The sequence below is a fragment of the Oncorhynchus nerka genome, linkage group LG21 (genome assembly GCF_034236695.1).
Source record: "Oncorhynchus nerka isolate Pitt River linkage group LG21, Oner_Uvic_2.0, whole genome shotgun sequence".
Classification (NCBI taxonomy): Eukaryota; Metazoa; Chordata; class Actinopteri; order Salmoniformes; family Salmonidae; genus Oncorhynchus; species Oncorhynchus nerka.
In genome coordinates, this window is record NC_088416.1 from 19,922,390 (window position 1) to 19,947,826 (window position 25,437).

A 25,437-nucleotide genomic window follows, 5' to 3' on the forward strand; every position below is an offset into this window, starting at 1 on the left:
CACACACAAAGACACACACACACAAATAAGCAGAAATACACACACACACAAATAAGCACAAATACACATGCATTTGCTTACGGCCACATCTGTGCTCAAGCCTGTGCTCCTGCAGTCCCAGACAGATTAAGGAGAGGAAGGCTTAGACCAGGCAAAGACACCCATCTGCTAGTTTAGTCTCCGTGGCCCATAAACCTCCTATCTTTCTGCCCTGGGATGCTCAGTTTCCTGTCCCAGGAGACACAAACACACACTCTGGATCCACTAGACCTAGGCTGAAATACTATTTGAAAATCATTCCAAATACTAGTTGGGCTTGTTTGAGCTTATCCTGGCATGATTGAGCCAATAGAAGCGTCTCCAATGTGCAAATGACGCCCACATGACACTCCAGGTTCAAAGTCTTCCACAGTTCAAATAGTATTTGTACCCAGGTCTGTAGACACTCTCCCTGGAACCTGCGCCGGCCAGCCAGGCCATAGTGCTGTGTGGATAAAAGGTCCTGGCAGTCTCCTGCTGTCGCTCTCCTCATACATCTTGGCAAAGGGAGAGGAGAGGAGAGTAGGGAGAGATGAGAGAGGACACCCAGCCAGGGATGCCTGCCCAATGGCACACCCTGTCCGGCAGTAACAAGTGCGGACTGGACGGGCCCGTTGCGCTCACTTCCATTTCAGGAATAGATTGGATTGTAGCCCACTACAGTCTGCCATAAACAGAGGAGAGGGAGACCAGGCGAGGCCAGGAGAGGAGAGAGGAAGACACTAGCCAGGATGAGTGTCAGAGGAATCATCTTTGAAAGCCCCTTTGAAAGATTACATTGTGGGCGAAAGAAACAAGGAGAGAGAGAGAGAGACGTCTAGCAGGAATATTGTAACGTAGTCCCTTAAAATGAATGGCGTCAGGGATTCCTGAGAGCATGTGCTGTATAAGCCCTAGCTGGATCAGGGTCGTATCCCTTCACTTGTCAGTCAAAGCGTTGGACTGGGAGAGAGAGTGGGGGATGTGAAGATGATAGCAGTGAGGCGACATGTTACCGACCCAGCACGGGACAGTTCCCAGGAGCCCCTCCTGGTTGGCAGCCAGGCCCCATAAAAAATGCCTGTTTTCCATCCTTGCTGAGAAAAATGGATTTTACAGGCATGTTTGATCAGGGGGAATGGGGGGGCGCGGTCCTCAGTGATACATACAAGTAGGCCTATATGCTTCGGTCTGCTAGTCAGGGCATGCCAAAATCAGGCTTAGACAAATGGAAACCGATTGCCCTACCGCAAAGTAACCAAATCATCATCACAATATACTTCTAGTATCACCAACAAAATGAAGTTAGGAGCGAGCTTGTTCACAACGGGCAAAAAATGTTTTACGCGCCTCACGCTGGTTTGTCACAAAACCCGGTACTGCTGTTCTGCAGGATCTTGTACACGCTACTCACGCAGATCCACGATTCGTTTCAGCCAGGGTTTGTTTGCGTTTCACACGTGCTTTATAGCGTGGATTAGGGTACAAACGCTCCAGGGTCTGGAGCATACAGTGACATGTGAAAGCGCCCTTAGATTGTACACTAAGAATTTGGTTCATTGACAGTTGACACAGATAGGATTCATTCTTGATGAGAAAAAAAACTAAACCAATCTAATATAGATAGTGACATTGATGCCACATTTATATTCAAAACAGCAGTACACGTAATGTATTCGTTTGATTATGAAAGGAATATTATAAACATTTGATGCATGTTGCACTTCCAATGTCCTAGTTAGAAGAGCAATAGTAGGCTTCTTAGCAGGATGGAGTTTTGATGTACAGTACAGCTGATTCAAATAACCAACTCATCATCAAGTTTAGATTATTTGAATAGCTGCGCGGTGCTAGGGCTAGGGCATAAACCAAAAAAAGTGCACCCCAGGGGGGCCTCCGGGACCGATTTTTGCGAAACCCTGTTGTAGATGACATAATTGACATGGTAGATATGAAACGTGGGAGTGGACTTCTCTAGGCTGGCCAGTGTTGGGTTTCCCGAAAATGCACGTGACCGCAATGGCTGCTGCTCTCTAAGCCTTGCATCCATTTGCGCGGCTCCGTGAACACCAGTTTCTTTGCAGAAAACTCGCAGAGCTCTTGTCAGACTCACACCGTCTGACGAAGCAGACCGTCCTATACCGGGCCACTCCTCGTCTAAGGACTTCGGAAAAGAAGCACAGGACAAAACATAAACGGCTCGGTTCGGGACTTCCACCAACCAACACGTCGGTAGGAGGAGTCAACAGGTATTGACTGGCTATTTATTTAGGCTACTGACAATGCGGTTGATCGGACGTGTGACAGGTAGACCAGATTCGGTAGAAGCCTCTACACCGACTAAAATCCGTCTGGTAGTCGGTTAGTTCGAGGGGAGAATTTAACGTGGTCTTTCAATCTGTGTGCTGTCACGACTCCGTTTTCCTGTTCTGTTGTGCAGAAATATCAAACCGAAGCTTTAGCCAGCCACATCCCGCCATTGTGTAAACTGTTAAAATGTCATTTGTTGCGAGCCTTGACAGTTTTATATAGGCTGCCGCTACAATGTAACAAGCTTTGTCGATAGATGGAATCGTTGCACAGTGTGTGCTTGTTCAGCCAACACCTGTCTACAAGGTTTTGTGCAATTTTGTTTCAAAATTGAACGATTTAAAAGCTTGAAAGACATTTTTGAATGTTTAGATGGCACATTTGATGGCCACTCGAAACAGTTCTCAAACAAATTCACTGTCAACGGCTGTCATGGGGTGACGTCCGCTTTTTCTCGGGAGTCAGGTAAATTATGTCAGTTAAAAATAAAACAAGGACAACCCCGACGTCCAGTCACAAAGCTCTCACAGATTGATCAGATTTGTTGAAATATTTCCGTGTTGGCCGTCATGTGAGACTGGTCCAACCTACTAGACATCAACCTACTCCATGGTCTGTGAGTTGTGCTGCTTTCGTAACAAAGTGGGAAATGGGAATTTACTACATTGTGAAGTGGTGAATACCAGTTGGATGCATTCATATGCATTGTACTCCTTGATAAGAGCAGGTTTGCTAATGGCCAACAAACTGCATAAACTAAAAGTACAGCTAGCATGCTTGCAAACTAATTATAGTGTTCAAATACCACATTACCAGATAGCTTTTTATGACTAATGTTTTGCTGCATTTAACTGCAGAAAATGTTATCAAAGTCATTTCCTTAGTAGGTGACGTCAGAGCATGTGAGAGGAGTGAGCGCTCTGGATGATGAGTTTCTCACTAGTAATCACCAGTTGGAGGCTTTTCAAGTGGATTTTCCCCCGTCGTATGTGGTACATTTCCACTTCCCACTTTGTTACGAATGCAGCATAAAGGGTTTCTTTGTAGTCCTAAACGTGTATGCATATGCACAGCAGTGTTGTAGAATATTGGACCGTTGGCATTCATAATTCTCAGCGCAGCTCAAGCAATTTCTCCACCTGTCAGCACATTCAAATAAATAGAGGAAGTGGAGAGGTGCGCGTTCGGGCTGTGCGTCCACGGTGGATGGAGGTCTCGAGAGACGAGTATCAATGTAGCAATGGGACGCTGGACTATCGCGTCTGTGGACTATGATTTATGCTTTAGGCTGCCTGATACAGCCTACTTATGTGTCGGGGTAGGTTTTTATCTGCCTTTCAATAAGCATGTCACGATGGGTTGACTTGATAGGTTGACTAGACTATGGGACTTGGCAGTAGTGCACTCCCCTTTCGACCAAAAAATGTGCAGCACCTCCAAACATCTTCCTGCTGCTATGGGACTTGGGCCATTTGACCTTTTTTATATTATGGAATTTAGCCTAATTCTTATATACTCTCACTGTGAGTCAATGAATTCTGGGAAGTTACACTGCATGACACAACATTATGTTTGTATGTTAACTACTGAGTGTGTAAAAGAGCTGATTTTTTTGTGTTCATTCAACACTCTAAAGGTACTTTTTGGGGTTCCTCATATTGCAACACCGGTGGAATCCTTAAAGGTGCCTCAAGGAACCTTTTCCCTAAATAACTTTTTCAAACGGTTCCTCAAATAACTTTCTAGGGATCGATACCCTGAGCTGACAAGATAAAAAATCTACCGTCCTGCCCCTGAACAAGGCAGTTAACACACTGTTCCTAGGCCGTCATTGTAAATAAGCATTTGTTTGTTCTTAAATGACTTGCCTAGTTAAATGAAATAATTCTAAAACTCACAGGCATGTAGAGACACATTGAACAACAGCGTTGTACGTGGTTTCTAGTTTGAGTAATGTGGCTGTTACAACTGACCTCGCATTACTTTGCTCTAGTCTCCCCTGTCCTTCTCTCTGCAGCAAACACTTTGCCATTCAACATTTGTTGGTCATTTACCCCCCTCATCAATTCCCAGAACATATTTCTGAATGCAAAGGCATAGTGCTTTTCACTGATGCTGCATACTAAATATAAAAAAGGAAATGGACCCCCATTGCTACTCCCAATCCCATGGAGATGTCCTCAGGCTCTTTAGTGAGTAGCTCCTCTCCATCCAGGAAGAGTTGGACGGGGCTCTCATCCGCAAAGGGATTCCCATCTCTTCTTATGGTAGGCGATGGGAGCTTCACACAAAAATGTGTCCGATTTTTAGGGTTACCCAAGTCATATTTCCAACAGTAAGTTAACAACTGAGTACACCTTACACAGTATGACTTCTAACTTTGCATTTACCTTTTTTAAATTGGAGGGTGTTTAGTGAGAAGACGGGATTAGAATGAGTAGAACTAGAGCAGCTGCATACTGTCAAGGGTACATGACAAATGTCATGATGGATTATTGGGACCGAGGTCAGAGGGGCAGACTAAGTCAATTACGTAACTAGCGATTGTCTCGTTTATGCTGCTACAAATGTGATGGAATAAACCACGTGAGAGGAAACTATCCAAGCCAGCACATGGTCTGGATAGGCGCAATCTGGTGTAAAAAAAAAGAAGAAAAAAAGGTTATTAGTGTGTGAATTAATGTGAGTAGGAAAATGTCATAATTCTTACATATTTCTTCCCCCGTGTGGTCTCTCAACGAGGAGTACTTCTGAATGAGCGCTGTGCACGCATCCATGTATTTCTGGGTAGTGGAGAGAAGACAAACATACAAGATTACATTTAGACTAGCAATTCTGTTTGGTATACAAATGATATTGATTGATGGTGTTGATTTATCAAGTACAAGTTGAGTATGTGCCATCAGCTGCGGTGATTATGACAAGACGGTATGGAGGACAGAGACGGGAGAAACAGAACACACGCTAATCACACTGCAACGACATCCTTAAGACTTTGTAGAGGCCAAAATGTTGGTAGATCCATAGTGAGCTTTTAAACACAGTCTTGCTTTGGTCTGAATTGGAGAGGACAGAGCACGCCACCCCGATACACCAACATGAAAGACATCAATTAGAAACATAAACATCATGAGTATTCAATGTCAAATGATTCTGAATTGTTTTATTTTATTCTTCTTTTTGTCAAGTTGAACATAACATACATTGGGTCATCTCTCTCTCTCTCTCTGTGTGTGTCTCTTACCTGTTTGTGGAGGTTGACACATTTCTCTATCACACCTCCTGAACTCTCCACCACTTAACTGGACAGGGGCAGGATAAGACAGGCACTAAAGGGAGGAGGATGGAAAGCGCGAAAGTGTATCGTGGGTTTTAATCTTTTTTTTGTCAAGTTTTACAACCCAGTATCCTGGGTTGCAAGTTTAACAACCTCGATTGGGTCGTCTATGTGTGTCTTACCTGTTGGGAGTGTCTCTATCAAAGCAGGCCACCCTGACACAACAGCCTGAAAGACACACTCCCGTTCAAAAGTTTGGGGGTCACTTAGAAATGTCCTTGTTTTCGATCGTCCTTTAGCTCAGACCTCCACTGCCGTCTCAAAGCCTTGTAGGCAGAGAACACAATACCAATTGAATTAAGGCATGGCCTTGTGATGCAATCCCTGCCAGTTAGGAACACTGTCCTGTGAGTGTTCCAGAGCTGGTGTGGCATCTGCAGCTCAGGGCCGTGTGTGGGTGGGTGGGTGGTATGGATCTTTTTTTCAGACTAACACGTAGGCTACAAGTGCACATATTGATGTTCCCGTGTGCATGCATGTGTGTGCGTGTGTTTGTTGACTAGTGTATACATAGATTTCTGTCCTGTTTTTCCCGGTGCTTTAAGGCCTGTGTGTTCAAAAGCTTTTGATCAGTTATTAATTAGGTTTTCGTTGCTTGGTTTCCATATAATGCATCTCGTCTGAATGATAAACAAGGCCAAGCTTTTGTTTTGTTTGTTACAGAGAGCCCACATGCATTGCTGTCCTGAATATTATAAACTCGGTGATCCAAATTCAAGCCGCATAGCTTCTTGAAAACTGAGTGTGAATCATTTGAGGCTAATTTTAAAAGCAGCGGTGGGAGAAGTTCCCAAGTGTCATACTTGAGTAAAAGTAAAGATACCTTTTTAATAGAAAATGACTCAAGTAAAAGTGAAAGTCAGCAGGTAAAATACTACTTAAGTAAGTCTGTGTTTAGTGAGTCCGTCAGATCAGATGCAGTAGGGATGACCGGGGATTTACTCTTGATAAGTGAGTGAATCGGACAATTTTCCTGACCTGCTAAGCATTCAAAATGTAACAGGTACTTCTGGGTGTCACGGAAAATGTATGGAGTTAGAAAGTAAATTGTTTTCTTAAGGAATGCGTTGGAGTAAAGTGAAAGTTGTCAAAAAAAAATCAAATCAAATCACAAATACCCCAGAAAACTACTTAAGTAGTACTGTTTTAGTATTTGTACTTAAGTAGTTTACACCACTGTTTAAAAAGGCTTCTCAAAACACTTTGGCTCGACTAATGAGACCACGAAACTAATTAAAATGGCGAATTGTATCAATCATAAAAAAATGATGTAGTACACACAGTATCTTGCAACGAGTAAAGAAATCTATGTATTAGCAAAGGAGAGGAAACAACTAAGTTTTGTATTTGTTCCTACTCTGTGAGTATCCCCAGGTCCCCGTCCCCGTCAATGTAATCTTATTCATTATGATCTAAAGGGGACAACTGATCCTTGAACAGCACTCCTACTCTGTGACCCTTTGTGAATACTGGCCTGATTGATAGATAAAACATGAGGCACGCTTGTACTTGCACCGTTCTAAATGTGTCCCTGCCTGGCAGCAGAGAGCATCAGCAAGACGCTCTTCTCCTACTGTATGTGTGATGCTGACTGATGAGATGAGACCCAGGTGATGACAGGGACCCGTCTGCACTGTGTGTGCATGGTGGGGAGGCATGTGTACTCGCAAGAAGACACTGTAGCGCGCGCGCACACCAACCATAGCATATTGTAGGCTACCGATACGTGTGCACATCTACTGTATGCAAAGAAACGTAACGTTGACTCCAAGCTGTACGTAATTGTTTTCCTTGCTAACTTGCTCAAATCCAACTTTACTTGTCACATGCGTCGAATACAACCAGTTTAGATCGTACTGTGAAATGCTTACTTACAAGCCCTTTTAACCAACAGTGCAGTTTTAAGAAAATACCTAAAAAAAAGTAAAATAAGAATAACAAATAATTAAAGAGCAGCTGTAAATAACAATGGCAGGGCTCTATACAGGGGGTACCGGTACAGAGTTAATGGGCGGGGCACCGTTGTCAAAGTAATTGAGGTAATATGTACATGTATGTAGAGTTCTTAAAGTGACTATGCATGGATAATAAAAGAGAATAGCATTGCAAATAGTCTGGGTAGCGATTTGATTAGATGTTCAGCAGTCTTATGGCTTAGAGGTAGAAGCTGTTTAGAAGCATCTCGGACCTAGACTTGGCTCTCCGGTAACGCTTGCCGCGCGGTAAGCAGAGAGAACAGTCTATGACTAGGATGGCTGGAGTCTTGGCCTTCCTCTGACACCGCCTGGTATAGAGGTCCTGGATGGCAGGAAGCTTGGCCCCGGTGATGTACTGGGCCATACGCACTACCTTCTGTAGCGCCTTGGGGGCTTAGGCCGAACAGTTGCCATACCAGGCAGTGATGCAACCCATCAGGAGGCTAGTGAACAGGGAGTACAGGAGGGGACTGAGCACGCACCCCTGAGGGGCCTCCGTGTCGAGGATCAGTGTGGCGGATGTGTTGTTACTTACCTTTACAACCTGGGGGCGGCCCGTCAGAATGTCCAGTATCCAGTTGCACAGGGAGGTGTTTAGTCCCAGGGTCCTTAGCTTAGTGATGACATTTGAGGGCACTATGGTGTTGAATGCTGAGCTGTAGTCAATGAATAGCATTCTCACATATGTGATCCTTTTGTCCAGGTGTGAAAGGGCAGTGTGGATCTGTTGGAGCGGTATGCAAATGAAATTGGTCTAGGGTTTCTGGGGTAATGGTATTGATGTGATCCATGACCAGCCTTTCTAAGCATTTTATGGCTATAGACATTTAGTGCTACGTGTAGTCATTTTAAGCAGGTTACCTTAGTGTTCTTGGGCACAGGGACTATGGTGGTTTGCTTTAAACATGTTGATATGTCAGACAGGGAGAGGTTGAAAATGTCAGTGTAGACACTTGCCAGTTGGTCTGCGCATGCTTTGAGTAAATGTCCTGGTAATCCCTCTGGCCCCACGGCTTTGTGAATGTTGACCTGTTTAAAGGTCTTGCTCACATCGGCTACCATGAGCGTTATCACACAGTCACAGAACAGCTGGTGCTCTCCTGCATGCTACAGTATAGCTTGCCTCGAAGAAAGAATAAAAGGCATTTAGCTCGTCTGGTAGGCTCGCATTATTGGGAAGCTCGCGTCTGGGTTTCTCTTTGTAGTCAGTAATAGTTTGCAAGCCCTGCCACATCCGACGATCGTATGAGCCGGTGTAGTAGGATTCAATCTTAATCCTGTATTGACGCTTTGCTTGTTTGATGGTACGTCTGAGTGCATTGTGGGATTTCTTATAAGCGTTCGGGTTAGTGCCCCGCTCCTCGAAAGCGGCAGCTCTAGCCTTTAGCTCGATGCGGATGTTGCCTGTAATCAAATCAAATCAAATGTTATTTGTCACATACACATGGTTAGCAGATGTTAATGCGAGTGTAGCGAAATGCTTGTGCTTCTAGTTCCGACAATGCAGTAATAACCAACAAGTAATCTAACTAACAATTCCAAAACTACTGTCTTATACACAGTGTAAGGGGATAAAGAATATGTACATAAAGATATATGAATGAGTGATGGTACAGAGCAGCATAGGCAAGATACAGTAGATGGTATCGAGTACAGTATATACATATGAGATGAGTATGTAAACAAAGTGGCATAGTTAGTGGCTAGTGATACATGTATTACATAGGATGCAGTAGATGATATAGAGTACAGTATATATGTATGCATATGAGATGAATAATGTAGGGTATGTAACATTATATTAGGTAGCATTGTTTAGAGTGGCTAGTGATATATTTTATATCATTTCCCATCAATTCCCATTATTAAAGTGGCTGGAGTTGAGTCAGTGTCAGTGTGTTGGCAGCAGCCACTCAATGTTAGTGGTGGCTGTTTAACAGTCTGATGGCCTTGAGATAGAAGCTGTTTTTCAGTCTCTCGGTCCCAGCTTTGATGCACCTGTACTGACCTCGCCTTCTGGATGATAGCGGGGTGAACAGGCAGTGGCTCGGGTGGTTGTTGTCCTTGATGATCTTTATGGCCTTCCTGTAACATCGGGTGGTGTAGGTGTCCTGGAGGGCAGGTAGTTTGCCCCCGGTGATGCGTTGTGCAGACCTCACTACCCTCTGGAGAGCCTTACGGTTGTGGGCGGAGCAGTTGCCGTACCAGGCGGTGATACAGCCCGCCAGGATGCTCTCGATTTTGCATCTGTAGAAGTTTGAGAGTGCTTTTGGTGACAAGCTGAATTTCTTCAGCCTCCTGAGGTTGAAGAGGCGCTGCTGCGCCTTCTTCACGATGCTGTCTCTGTGAGTGGACCAATTCAGTTTGTCTGTGATGTGTATGCCGAGGAACTTAAAACTTACTACCTTCTCCACTACTGTTCCATCGATGTGGATAGGGGGGTGTTCCCTCTGCTGTTTCCTGAAGTCCACAATCATCTCCTTAGTTTTGTGGTTGTATGTAAGGTCAATGTGGGGACGTCGTCGTCGATGCACTTATTGATGAAGCCGATGACTAAAATGGTATACTCCTCAACACCATTGGATGAATCCCGGAACATATTCCAGTCTGTGTTAGCAAAACAGTCCTGTAGCGTAGCATTCGCGTCATATGACCACTTCCATATCGAGCTGTTACTTCCTGCTTTTAGTTTTTGATTGTAAGTAGGAATCAGGAGGATAGAATTGCGGTCAGATTTGCCAAATGGAGGGCGGGGGAGAGCTTTGTATGCATCTCTGTCTCTAGAGTAAAGGTGGTCTAGAGTTTTTTTCCCCCTCTGGTTTCACATGTGATATACTGTTAAAAAATGTGGTAAAACAGATTTAAGTTTGCCTGCATTAAAGTCCCCGGCCACTAGGAGCGCCTCTTCTGGATCAGCATTTTCTTTTTCCTTATGGCCTTAGAGTTGGCTGAGTGCAGTCTTAGTGCCACCATCGGTCTATGGTGGTCAATAGACGGCTACGAATAATATAGATAGTGTGGTCTACAGCTTATCATAAGGTACTCTACCTCAGGCGAGCAGTAGCTCAAGACTTCTTTAATATTAGACATCGCGCACCAGCTGTTATTGACAAATAGACACACATCCCCACCCTCGTCTTACCATATGTTGCTTCTCTGTCTTAAATCAAAATATATTTTCTATTTGAGATTCTTCAAAGTAGCCGCCCTTTGCCTTCATGACAGCTTTGCACACTCTTGGCATTCTCTCAACCAGCTTCATCAGGTGACTACCTAGAATGCATTTCAATTAACAGTTAAAAAATGTATTTGAGCCAATCAGTTGTGTTGTGACAAGGTAGGGATGTTTTACAGAAGATAGCCCTAGTTGGTAAAAGACCAAGTCCATATTATGGCAAGAACAGCTCAAATAAGCAAAGAGAAACGACAGTCCAACATTACTTTAAGACATGAAGGTCAGTCAATCTGGAACATTTCAAAAAGGTTGAAGGTTTCTTCAAGTGCAGTCGCAAAAACCATTAAGCTCTTATGAGGACCGCCACAGGAAAGGAAAACCCAGAGTTACCTCTGCTGCAGAGAATAAATTCATTAGTACCAGCCTCAGAAATTGCAGCCCAAATAAGTTCAAGTAATAGACACATCTCAACATCAGCTGTTCAGAGGAGACTGCGTGAATAAAGCCTTCATGGTTGAATTTCTGCAAAGAAACAACTACTAAAGGAAGGCTATAAGAAGAAGAGACTTGCTTGGGCCAAGAAACACGAGCAATGGACATTAGTACCTGTGGAAATCTGTCCTTTTGAGATTTTTGGTTCCAACCGCCGTGTCTTCGTGAGACAGAGTAGGTGAACGGATCACCGCATTTGTAGGTCCCATTGTGAAGCATGAGGTGTGATGGTGTGGGGGTGCTTTGCTGGTGACACTGTGATTTATTTAGAATTCAAGGCACACTCAGCCATGCTGGCTACCACAGCATTCTGCAGCGATACACCATCCCATCTGGTTTGCTCTTAGTGGGACTATCATTTGTTTTTCAACAGGACAATGACCCAACCCACCTCCAGGCTGTGGAAGCGCTATTTGACCAAGAAGGAGAGTGATGGAGTGCTGCCTCAGATAACCTGGCCTCCACAATCACCCGACTTTAACCCGATTGAAATGTTTTGGGATGAGTTGGACCGCAGAGTGAAGGAAAAGCAGCCAACAAGTGCTCAGCATATGTGGGAACTCCTTCAAGACTGTTGAAACATAATTCCAGGTGAAACTGGTTGAGAGAATGCCAAGGGTGTTCAAAGCTGTCATCAAGGCTACTTTGGGGAATCTAAAGAAAATGTGTTCAACACTTTTTTTTGGTTCCTATATGATTCCATGTGTGTTATTTCATTGTTTTGATGTCTTCACTATTATTCTACAATGTAGAAAATAGTGTAAATAAAGAAAAACCCTTGAATGAGTAGGTGTGTCCAAACTTTTGACTCGTACTGAATGTGTCATTTAACCTTATAGAAAGCAAAGTGTCATTCGTTTTCAATTGTTACATTATTACCGTTTTAACAACTCATTTCTAATTGACTACCTGGTAAATAGCAGGCTGTTACCCCGTCGTTTGGACATTTAGTCTAGATTCTAGCCTTTTAGATGTTTTACTTATGGCTCCGGGGAGACTTGACACTTGGCCATTTCCATTCGTGACTGCTCTATTGTGGCGCTAGCCTTGTGTTCCCCAATTATGTAAACTGGATCGAAAGGGTCTCTTTTGAGTCTAGTCAGTTGGCCCAAGGCATTGGGGTTCAGTTTGTGTGGGAACACTCTGTCCGTCTCATTAACCATGTTTCCATCCAGCGAGGTAAAGTCACACCATCCAAATTGAAATCACAACAGGTGTGATGGAAACGGGTAGTTTCGGTAAAATGTTATAAACGCCGACAGATAATTAGTTCGTTTGACATGGTGGGATCTTTTTGTGCCGGTAAAGTTAATTATGTGAGAAATGGTGTTGGAAAACGTCTTTATGCTCAAATGTTGATATAACAACCATCCTATCGAAGTGAACTTGGGAGTCATGCGATGATGATATGGTGTGTGGTCCTCCCACTATGACTCGGGAAACCAGGTAGTTTATTAGGTTACAGATGAAATCAACTATGATTAACTTCACATGGTGGTGAAAGTGCACAGTGATCTTGACTTTTGTTTCCAACACATATTGAGGGTCTTATTCTGGTGACAGGATGATTGATGCTTGACTGCCGTTTGATAAATAAAGAATATTCTCGCTCTTATCCATAATAATCTCATCAAGTAGACTAGCCGACATTGTAGCCTATCTGCGGACGATGGAAACACATTGAACTTTTAGAATTGTATTTTTAAGCAAAGAAGCACATTTCGTGTGCACTACGTCATCAGGCACTGAATTTTTATCTGCAACAAATCCATTTGGTGGAAACACAACTGATGGGAAAATGCACATTTTCTTTATGCAGATTCTTGTATATTTGCTTGAAGATCTGTCACCAATTGGATGGAATCCTAACTAGTGATCGCTCATCTGCTCTACGTGGTCCAAATTTTCGTGAGGTTAACAAATCCACTGCCCCTCATCCAGTCGCATTTCGGTCTGCCATTGTCTGAATATCTGCCTTTCCATATGATAGAATGCGTCCTTTGCTTAGCTGTCTGACTGAATGATTATCTGTCTATTGTCTGCTTATGTTTATCCATCTAGCCATTATTCTAGTTTCCTTGCCTATATTTCTACCAGCCCTTTGTCTCTACTTTTTTATTTCCTCATCTGATCCCTTTGTTGATATTCTCTGCGTGTGTTTGTTTCGCTGTCTGTTAGCTTGTCTGTCCATTTACCTCGTTCACCTTTTTGCCTATTTACTTCTGTCAGTTGGCATCTTTTTGTCTTTTAAGCTTCTTGGTCAGTTAGCTTCTATGTCAGTCAGCATCTTTGCCTTTGAGCTTCTTTTGTCAGCCCATTGTGTCCATGTTTTGGGACCAGATGTAGGTGGAGACGTTTCCTGTCACTTGAGACTTCATCGCTTGACAACTGTTTCGGGAGCCAAACAACTCATGAGCCAATATCAACTTCATCATCAATTGTCTTCAGATTTTTTTGTTCCCGGCACATGCAAAAACTTGAGGAGTTGGCATCTTACTTGATTGTCTTCAAGTCCATATGGAAAAACAGAGGCATGAAAACGGTGGCAAAAATCTAATATAAATTGTGATGACTTGCTGCAAATAAAAACAGGAAGTGAACAACAGGAAATATATGTGGGTGTTATGAACTAATGCCCGTGGTCGATGCCAAAAAAACATAGGGCACACTTTGTGCGTGACTGTAGGTGACGAGCTGAACTCACAGTAACGTAGTTATCTACCTGTTCATTTTTCAAATAACGTTACATCTCCCAGTGTTTAGGATTTAACAAACCTAATTTGTAGAATGGACTTCACAAAAGAACCCCAACTCTATACTGTAGGTCTATTTGCACATTATACAACGGTTGGGTCTAATCCAGGCAAAATTGTGTCTCATTAGCTCATCGTTATGGATGTATCCAAATAAATGTCACGAGAAAACAGCTTGAACAAATGCAGCTACTGTTGTTATTCTGGCTGCACTGTTTGCCGTTACTGTAAATTAGCCCTAGTTGGCTAGCTAGCAAGCAAGGGATAAGAACGTTGCCAGCCATTATGGCAATGGAACATTTAGAACGAACGACTGGGTCGCATCCATAGATACAGAACAAAAAGACTGAACGACTGGGTTGCATCTATGGCAGCCAAACCAATAGAACAAACCACCAGCCGGCTTGGGTAGCAACCCTAGATTTGTTTCGGAACTATATCTGTGGAAGGATGAAATAGTATTAATACATTCATCAAAACAACGTTTTTAAAGAAAATATGTCAATCATTATTTGAATATGTTTGTAACCCGTTGTATAAAAGTGATAGTACCCTCGAAGCCGGTGTTTGGAGGATATATTGGCATGCTTAACCCGGAAGCCGCTGTTAACCCGCAGAGCAGCGAACAGCGGGAACTGTACTTCCTCAGTGGTAGGGAGGCGAGCAGGCCAGAGGTGGATGAACGCAGTGCCCTTGTTTGGGTGTAGGGCCTGATCAGAGCCTGGAGGTACTGAGGTGCCGTTCCCCTCACAGCTCCGTAGGCAAGCACCATGGTCTTGTAGCGGATGCGAGCTTCAACTGGAAGCCAGTGGAGAGAGCGGAGGAGCGGGGTGACGTGAGAGAACTTGGGAAGGTTGAACACCAGACGGGCTGCGGCGTTCTGGATGAGTTGTAGGGGTTTAATGGCACAGGCAGGGAGCCCAGCCAACAGCGAGTTTCAGTAATCCAGACGGGAGATGACAAGACAAAACTGTTCGCTGCTCTGGCCCCCAATGGTGGAACAAACTCCCTCACGACGCCAGGACAGCGGAGTCAATCACCACCTTCCGGAGACACCTGAAACCCCACCTCTTTCAGGAATACCTAGGATAGGATAAAGTAATCCTTCTCACCCCCCCCCCCCCCCTTAAATGTAAATGTAAATGTAAGTGCCTGGATTAGGACCTGCGCTGCTTCCTGTGTGAGGCAGGGTCGTACTCTGCGGATGTTGTAGAGCATGAACCTACAAGAACGGGCCACCGCCTTGATGTTAGTTGAGAACGACAGGGTGTTGTCCAGGATCACGCCAAGGTTCTTAGCGCTCTGGGAGGAGGACACAATGGAGTTGTCAACCGTGATGGCGAGATCATGGAACGGGCAGTCCTTCCCCGGGAGGAAGAGCAGCTCCGTCTTTCCGAGGTTCAGCTTGAGGTGGTGATCCGTCATCCACACTGATATGTCTGCCAGACATGCAGAGATGCGATTCGCCACCTGGTCATCAGAAGGGGGAAAGGAGAAGATTAATTGTGTGTCGTCTGCATAGCAATGATAGGAGAGACCATGTGAGGTTATGACAGAGCCAAGTGACTTGGTGTATAGCGAGAATAGGAGAGGGCCTAGAACAGAGCCCTGGGGGACGCCAGTGGTGAGAGCGCGTGGTGAGGAGACAGATTCTCGCCACGCCACCTGGTAGGAGCGACCTGTCAGGTAGGACGCAATCCAAGCGTGGGCCGCGCCGGAGATGCCCAACTCGGAGAGGGTGGAGAGGAGGATCTGATGGTTCACAGTATCGAAGGCAGCCGATAGGTCTAGAAGGATGAGAGCAGAGGTCACAAAACTGTGACTCTCCTACTCAGGAACATTCATTGTCTTCTTGGTAAGCAACTCCAGTGGAGATTTGGCATTGTGTTTTAGTTCATTGTCCTGCTGAAAGGCAAATTCCTCTCCCAGTGTCTTTTGGAAAGCATATACCCATAACATCATGCAGCCACCACTATGCTTGAACATTTTGAAGAGTGGTACTCAGTAATGTATTGGATTTGCTCCAAACATAACACTTTGTATTCAGGACAAAAAGCGAATTGCTTTGGCACATTTTTTGCAGTATTACTTTAGTGCCTTGTTGCAAACATGATGTATGGTTTAGAATATTTATATTCTGTACAGGCTTACTTCTTTTCACTCTGTCAATTAGGCTAACATTTTGTGAAGTAACAATGTTGTTGTTCCATCCTCAGTTTTCTCCTGTCACAGCCATTCAACTCTGTAACTGTTTTAAAGTCACCATTGGCCTCATGGTGAAATCCCTGAGTGGTTTCCATCCTCTCCGGCAACTGATTTAGGAAGGACGCCTGTATCTTTGTAGTGACTGGGTGCATTGCTACACCATCCAAAGTGTAATGAATAACTTCACCATGCTCAAAGGGATATTCAATATATGCTTTTTTTAAAATATTTAATTTTACTTTGACCCATCTACCTAGAAGGTGCCCTTCGTTGTGAGGCGTTGGAAAACCTCTCTGGTCTTTGTGGTTGAATCCGTGTTTAAAATTCACTGCTCGACTGGGGGACCTTACAATTATCTGTATGTGTGGGGTACAGAGACGAGGTAGTCATTCAAAAATCATGTTAAAAACAATTATTGCACATATTGTGACTTGTTAAGCACATTTGTACTCCCGAACGTATTTAAGCATGCCATAACAAAGGGCTTGAATACCTATTGACCCCAGACATTTCAGCTCTTCATTTTTTATTAATTTGTAATAATGTCTAAAAACATAATTCCACTTTTAACATTATGGGGTTATTTTGAAACGAGGCTTTTACTACAATGTGTACAATGTCAAAGGGGTGTCAATAGTTTCTGAAGGCACTGTAGTTCACACGACACTTTGGAGTACTCCACAGTGTTCAATACCGGCGGAGGTATTTGCAATTGAAGCCGTGCAGGCCTGGCTAAATTGCATGTGGAATAGAACAGCGTGTCCATTCTACACAGTCCATTACTATGGAACTAATGTCTCAGCCTGCTCACATACATGCGTACTAACGGGCAGGCGGAGCGGCGCAGGACAGGCTCCTGGGAGCTGCAGTGCGAGACAGATGGGCTGCAGTAAATTAAACAAGCCATCTCCTCCTCTCGCTCTCTTCGTCCTCCTCTCCGTGTCGGAGCGGGGGGCGCTGGGAGAGTTCTCGTCATTATTTAACGGCGCTGTTAGTGGTGTCTTTTGTGCCTGCTGGCGGGCGTGTAATGGATGTGTATGTGTGTGTGTGTGTGTGTGTGTGTGTGTGTGTGTGTGTGTGCAGTAGATGTTTGGTTTTAATGCATGTGTCCTTGGTGCTAGTGTGTTTGTACGCCATTGTACTTAGTCAATGTGGCTTGAAGGAGACCGGAAAGTGTGTGTGTGGTGTAAATCTTTCCTCTTCAGGAGTCACATGCTCACGTTAATGGTGTTTATTTAGATTTTTTTTTTAAAATGTTACCCCTTTTTTTTCTCCCCAATTTCGTGGTATCTAATTGCTAGTTAGTCTTGTCTCATCGCTGCGGCGAAGGTCGAGAGCCCTGCGTCCTCCGAAACACAACCCAACCAAGCCGCACTGCTTCTTGACACAATGCCCACTTGTCAGAGGGAACACAGTACACCTGGCGACCGTGTCAGCGTGCAATGCGCCTGGCCCACCACAGGAGTCTCTAGTGCACGATGGGACAAGGACATCCCTGCTGGCCAAACCCTCCCCTAACCCGGACGGCGCTGGTCCAATTGTGCTTCGCCCCATGGGCCTCCCGGTCGCGGCCGGCTGCGCCAGAGCCTGGACTCGAACCCAGGATCTCTAGTGGCACAGCTAGCACGTAGACCACTGCGCCGCTCGGGGGGCCCTGCGTTAATGATATTGAGGTAGATCTGGGATACATGGAGTGTTATGAAGATTCAAATTAAAAAGCTTGCTCTAATTTAGCGTACAATCACACACACACACGTTTTACTCATCGCCCCATTTTCTGTTGGGACCAGTTTATCACTTTAGTTCCATGGTCTACAGCCGTATGTGCCGAGATCAACTTTGATGGTATCGTTAATCTATGCGATCCCAATGCTGGATAAAGACACAGGGCCGTCCCAGATTAAAGCGGCACGGGGAGCGGAAAGGAGTGGGAGATTAACAAGTCTACGAGAGGGATGGGAGAAGGAAGAGACTGGAAAAAAAACAAAAACGTGAAAGCTTGATGCCTGAGTAGAGGCATTTTTCTCTCTCTCTCTTTCTTTCTCTCTCTCTCTTTCTTTCTCTCTCTCTCTCTTTCTTTCTCTCTCTCTTTCTTTCTCTCTCTATCTCTCTCTCGCTCTCGCTCTCGCTCTCTTTCTTTCTCTCTTTCTTTCTCTCTTTCTCTCTCTCTCTCTCTCTCTCTTTCTCTCTTTCTTTCTCTTTCTTTCTCTCTCTCTTTCTTTCTCTCTCTCTATCTCTCTCTCTCTTTCTTTCTCTCTCTCTTTCTTTCTCTCTCTTTCTTTCTCTCTCTTTCTTTCTCTCTCTCTTTCTTTCTCTCTCTCTTTCTTTCTCTCTTTCTTTCTCTCTCTCTTTCTTTCTCTCTCTCTATCTCTCTTTCTTTCTTTCTCTCTCTCTCTCTTTCTTTCTCTTTCTTTCTCTATCTCTCTCTTTCTTTCTCTCTCTCTTTCTTTCTCTCTCTCTTTCTTTCTCTCTCTCTTTCTTTCTCTCTCTCTTTCTCTCTCTCTTTCTTTCTCTCTCTCTATTTCTCTCTCTCTATCTCTCTTTCTTTCTCTCTCTCTTTCTTTCTCTCTCTCTTTCTATCTCTCTCTCTCTCTCTTTCTTTCTCTCTCTCTTTCTTTCTCTCTCTATCTCTCGCTCTCTCTCTCTTTCTTTCTCTCTCTCTCTCGCTCTATCTCTCTCTCTTTCTTTCTCTCTCTCTCTCGCTCTCTCTCTCTCTCGCTCTCTCTCTCTCTCATATTTAGTGGTGCTAAGGCCTGCTGTATCAAAGATCCATTCCCCCTGGACACTTTTCAATGCCTGCTGGAACACAGACAGCTGTGAGAAACCCACTACCATGATCCTATTCAGACGAGAGAGAGACAGAGAGGGAGGGGGGGCAAGCGTTTGTTTGTCTTATCTCAAATGATTTCTGATTTAAGATCTGAAGTATTGAGTTGTGTAGTTCCAGGGTGTAGTGTGTGAATCAGCCTGACTAACCGGTGTCTATATGTAGCCTCGCTACCATATACAGCCTCGCAACTGTTTTTCACTGTCTTTATGCTGTTGTTTTTATTTCTTTACTTCCCTATTGTTCACTTAATACCTTTTTTGCACTGTTGGTTAGAGCCTGTAAGTCTACACCTGTTGTAGTCCACGCACATGACAAATAAACTTTGATTTGAATCTGTACTTCACTGGAGATCTTTACTGTTTTGAATGAGTTTGTGTTGACGTGGGTGTTTGAGGGTACAGACTACAGTACGTGTGTGTGTGTGTGTGTGTAAGCACACCGGTGTGATTTACTTCTTTGTTTAACAATGTCCTCAAAGGTATGTATGTACAGTACGACGAGTACATACAAGGTGAGTAGGGTAGCCATCATCATTTTTAGGCTAAGTACAAAGGTTTACATTGTGTGTGTGTGCGTGGGTAGGTGTGCGCACGCCGCATACACATCTCTGTGTGTGTTTCTGAGGGTCGACTGCAGCCAGGAACATACCGAGGCCACTTTTACAGGGACAAATCTTCAGGGTGGCTTCTCAGTGCGCCTCGTCCTTCTCATCTCCGCCCTGTGTCTCTGAACAGGGACACGGTGTTGCGTTCAAAGGCTCCTCCACTTGTTCAACCTGGTCGTGAAAGCCTGGTTACTGCGTGTACATTTCCACCCTATAGCGACACCGGTGGCCTCAAACCTTCCAACGTGATTTACCTTTCGGGAATTATGGCGTACAGCGTTTCTAACTTCTAACCCACCGTGGTCGGAGTTTTCCCCTTCCTCTTGCATGGAGGACCGTACAACACTTAAAAAAATAAAATCACTTTTGAAAGGGATTAAATACTTTATAGGTGTCATTCCTTTCCTAGGCTCGTTCTTTTTGAAGGTCTTGTCATTATTGGAACGGTTATCCATTTTAGTCTGACTGCAGCAGTTTCGGTCTCTCTCACGTCTCGTTCGTTTAGCTCGGAAGCCATGCCTACGATAGACACAATGTCGGAAAAATCGATGGCAGACTGTAAAATGATACACTGAAGAGATTCTTAATTCCATCAGCACTGTTCCATTTAAAATCCTGGATGATAATAAGAAGTTAATTTTTTGACTCGCCTCAACCCTTCACTCTAACCGTGTGTTCCTATCCTCTTAATGAGATGCAATTTCTGCCGTCAAATCAACCCGTCTGTAATATTCATCCTTTTTGCCGAGTAACCCGTCGTGATTTACCTCCCTTCCCCTTTAAGCACCCACCTTCAGACAGGTCGCAACGAGAGGAGAGTCTTAACCACACTCGTAAAGCGCTGCTTTATTGTTGTGATTGGCAGGTGTTTAAACGGCTTGATGTGATCCAGACCTGAGTACTTAAAGTGAGCGTTGCCTGCGGGACACAGTTTTTCCACACAGCCATCCCAGGGCTCATCCCTCACTCATTAGCGCCTGGCATACAGTACTACTGTGTGTATGTGCTGGCAGCTTTCGTTGCGTGCGTGCTACTGATTGTTAGCGCTTGAAATCGCAGCTTCCTGTGATGAAGTTGAAGCTGCACACCGTGGGCGTGCATGGGTGCTTATTCACGCGGGAAATCTACATTGTAGAAGGGCAATTCTACGGCAACGCTTTGACTCAGTTTTTCACCTTTTTTAAATTGAATGCCAAAACAAAAACTATATCGATGTAAAAAGTCGACCAGAACATACAAATCTATACACAAGGCCTACTTTGAAGAATTTCAACGGGAAAATGTACAAAAAACTAATTTGGTTGAAGAACTGTGCAGCTGCAAACTTTGGTAACTTTGGTGTACTCTACTGAGTATTGTACTCTACTCACTGTACTGTATTCAGTACTACTGTGATCTACTCAGTTTACAGTGCTGTACTTTAATGTACTGTACTCCACTGTTCTCTACAAACTGTGCTATTTAAACTTGTAAAACACACGTCTATGATAGGTTCATATTTGCTCCAGTCCGGTCCGTCTGTGGTCGTTAACATCAAGGCCAAATTTCAACTACTTTTCAACATCTGCGGACATCCGGTGTCAGTCGGTGCTCAGTGGGTGCTGGTTAAAGTGAATGGAAGGTGAGGGGGCTTATGGGTAGGTATCAGTAAGAGCTGGGAGAGGTGACATTAAGTGGAGAGAGAGAGGGGTTGTCCAGACTCTGACTGTTTTAACCATTAGGAAGCTGCTGACGGGAGGCTCATAATGGAATGGCATCAAACACCAGGAAACCATGTACTTTCAAAAACAAGGACATTTCTAAGTGACCCCCAATTTTTTAAACTTGTACTGTGTGTATATATTTAATGTTTTTTTATAATTATTTTTTAAATGTTTATCCATGTGACCTCTGCCCTGTTGCGTCACTAGCACTGTGTTTTGGGTCAATTCACAGGAAGTAGGTTTTATGGGAAACTATGAGTCCTAGAGAGTAATCTGCTGTCTAAGCGTGGGAGGGGATAGAGAGGAAATGGGTTGGTTATAGGATAGGGCATTGGAATGGTCTGATAAGTACTTCAAACTCCAGAACAGATAATGGACGAGATGCTGTTTTGTCAGACTTTTTGAGGCTCAAAGCGGCAGTCCTTAATGGCGAAACGGCTACAACCCATTTGCGATGTTACAGCCCAAAAAGTTAAGGAAAAACAACGCACTGTTTTCTTCTCCGATATGCGTGCGTTAGAGCACAATACGTGTTGTAATTTAAAAAAATGTTCCCCCATGCTGCATGGCGCTCCTCTGCTCAGCTAACAACGTTGGTGGGGTGGCCATGACACTCTTTCCCGCTACTGCGGATCTCGCCTTTTTAATAAAGGAATCACAATTCCAAGTATTCAAATCCTTCTTCATATGGTTTTAAACTCCCTATTTAGAGATGTTCCTGGGACCACATTTTGTGTCTTTAAACTCTTCTAGCCCAGCCTAGAACTAAGAAAAGAAATGTTGATCCTAGTACCTCATGAGCTTCGGGTTAAAGTTGGACTTCCCAAGTCTGCATGGGAATAGATTTGCAAAGTCGTTGTCGTCGTCATCATCATCACCTAGCAACGGAGTAGAGAGAGGAATGCCCTTAGTGGGCGAGTTCTCCAACAGGTGGCTGAGGGGGGCGGGAGGACGATTTATGATTCCCCTCAACAACTAAAGATGAAGGGTACAATAGTTCTCCCCCCTTCCTCTCCCATCTCCTCCCAAGCCTCACCAGCCCTTGGGGAACAGAGTCATTAGGGATATTATCATGACAATGGGGAGGACGGGGAGAAGAGCCATAGATGGAGGGAGTTTGACAAACTATCCACCATGATGGCACCAAATATTTCTTAATAATAACAGTGAATTTTGCATTCTAACTAAAACAATGTATTTGTTTTGGAGCTTTTGGCGCCAACATAGTCTTTGCATAGTGTCCATGGAGCAATGTCATAGTGCAACCACAAACAGAAGTATTTTATCACCGTGTTATGGGTGTACATGTTTATCTGTGTGTCAGATGCTTTTGAGGAATCTTTGCTGACTCTTGTAGTGTCCTGTTTGCCTTGGCTGCAGCCTGCAGTCTTGTGCTGCCGTTTCTGTGCTCAGTCCCTGTTGTCATTCCAACTGGAGGAGCTTGGCCTCACGTGCACCCGTCATCACGGCGTTGCGTGCCACGCTGACTGGCGCCGTCAAGGGTAGCGTGTACCATTTGAGCGCTGCAGCTTCCACTGATATGAGGGAGTAACTAAGGACTCCTGAAGTTGAGTGTGTGTGTGTAATGTGTGGGTCACAGAGCTAGAGGGCTTGAGGTTGCCTGTTCAAGTTGGTGTGCATATTTCTTGCTGTGCCACTCTCCTGTCTGATGTGTTATTAATGCAAGTCTGAGTGTATGGTTGTATGCATGTCTGAGTGTATGGAATGTGTGTTTAGTATGCATGCTTGATTGTGTCTCCCTCTGCATTACAGACTGTGTGTGTGTGTATATGCATGTCTGAGTGTGTCTACCTCTGTGTGTGTATGTATGTGTGTGTGTGCTCATGTACACTCGACTCGTGACTCGTATCCCACAGGGGATGCCTGATTTCCAGACGCAGGCCAGGGCCTGTATTCGCGCCTGACTACATCGCCCGCAGTACTCTGCCTCATTACCCGTACGGCCAGGCAGAGACGAATACAGCCACATAGCCAACGTGGGCTCAGCCACATAGCCAACATGGGCTCCTTCCCTCTCGAAGTCCTCAGTTGACTCAGTTGACTCACCTCGTCTCGCTGCTCTTTCATCAAATCCATTTCCTCATGTCCTGTCACATCTCTATGGACTCATGTGACTCCCACATACCAAAGAACATCACCGAAGGGAAATTGGGGGGGGTGGTGATGATAAGTTTCTCTTCTCCTCACGTGTCCTCCTCCCTCTCCTTGCATTTCTATGTCTAATGGCACTCTCTCTGTACATCCAATCCTGGGCAACTGCCGATGCTGTAGGTGGGTGAGCGACTCAATGAGAGCGAGGGTCGGCTTGGGTCACATGAGCCCAGCCCACTGACTGCACTTCCAGTCATTGTCAACATGCTCGGTGCTCTATCTTTAGCTCGGGGTGGAGATGAGTGAGAGGATCCACTGGGATCTCCTTCTCACGGGAGTCCAGCCAAGCGAAACCCATCTATAACCCATCTACCTCGAATGGCACTTAGTACATACAGTCCACTGTGCTGTACTTGTGGAAGACGTTGGCTTGCATACACGATGAGTGTGAGGGTCTGCCCGGGGTTATTTTCTTCACCTATCCCCAGCCAAGAGGAAGGAGAATGTAGCAGCAGAGGTCCTTAAAGGACCGGAGACGCAGGATATCCTCGGAGGCGGAGCTGCCGGCAGTGGTGACAGGAAGTCCCATGAGCTGAAGAGGCCTCTGGGAGTGTTCTGTTCTTAGGGACAATATCTTAGGAACTCCGCTGGGTCGGGCGATCCTCTCCCCTCTTTGTTTAAACAGGGACTTCCCCAGTCAGACACTCAGGAAAGGAGAGGCTTCCCCCTCCCTCAGCAGGACCATCCCAGCCCTAGCATACAGCTAAGATGACTTTTAGCTCATCTAGTGCCACTTTTTGTAATATCTTTCATTAATTAGCCATTACAGTACAAGACTCTTGTAAACAAAAGTTTATTAGAATGTGTTTACCTCTTCTGACCCTTCGCGCCTCTCTACTCGGCTGGAGTACAGCCCCGATTGATGACTTAAGTAGCCAGACACACACACACACACACACACACACACACACACACACACAGTCACTGCCACCCCAGAAAGGGTTACACAGCAAAGTGATTCCACAACAACTGGTTCTCAGGGAACAAAAAAAATACTTCCTGGAGGTCAGAGTGAAGGTGACCCGGCTGTGACAATTTCCTCTCCGAGCTGAGGAAGGCCTAATTACCAGGCACACGTTTAGAGTTATGGACGTCATTGGGGGCAACTGGGTACACACACACACACACACACACACACACATGCATGAACAAATATTTTGGCTACTACTTTGTTTTGGCTCTCTGTTCAGCGCCTGTCAGGAAAGGTGGAGCAGAGGAGGTTCTCAACAGTGGAGGATGCCATTTTATAAACACACAAATGTGTGTGTTGTGGGGGTTCACTCTGAGAAAATCATTCACAGCATTCTTTGATGTGTGTTGTGTTACTGATACTCTCTCTCTCACACGCACACACACTGACTCACTCACACACATATTTATTGGCAGCTAGCGAACTAGATAATAAACAATTACAAATGAACACTTAACATTCTACTCACAAAAGTTCCAAAAGAATAAAGACATTACAAATGTCATGTGCAAATAGTTAAAGTACTAAAGTGAACCCCCTTTCCTCTGTCTACTGTTTTGGCCACCCTCTTCCACCTCTTCTCCCCCTCTCTTACTTAGCTCTGCCATTTTGTGTCGACCCCACAGTAGGTCTAACGGTGGCAGCGCGATCCTATTGTCCAGTGTGACCGTTTCGAGTATTGTGTCAAGTATACCTTTTCAGCACACCCTTTCGTATGCAGCTGTTGTATCATGTCAAGGTACAGTACTTAGCAGATACTCCGAGCTCTATAACAAACATTTATTCAAGTTTTGTGAACCACATTCTTGAATCGCAATGTATTTTTTTGGCACCTACTCTGCACCTGATCTGCTATTGGCCTCGGAAGGGTTGGATTAAGACCGTAGAGAAC

At 44.7% G+C, this 25,437-nt stretch overlaps 1 protein-coding gene across 1 annotated transcript in view; it reads left to right on the forward strand.

Moving 5' to 3' along the window:
* The first annotated feature begins 2,018 nt into the window (after nucleotides 1–2,018).
* LOC115104038 (retinoic acid receptor alpha-like) overlaps nucleotides 2,019–25,437 on the forward strand; it is a 178,397-nt gene continuing 154,978 nt past the window's right edge. Inside the window, exon 1 of the mRNA XM_029625188.2 lies at nucleotides 2,019–2,267. The gene's annotated coding sequence lies outside the window, so the exon portion shown is untranslated. The remainder of the gene's footprint in view (nucleotides 2,268–25,437) is intronic.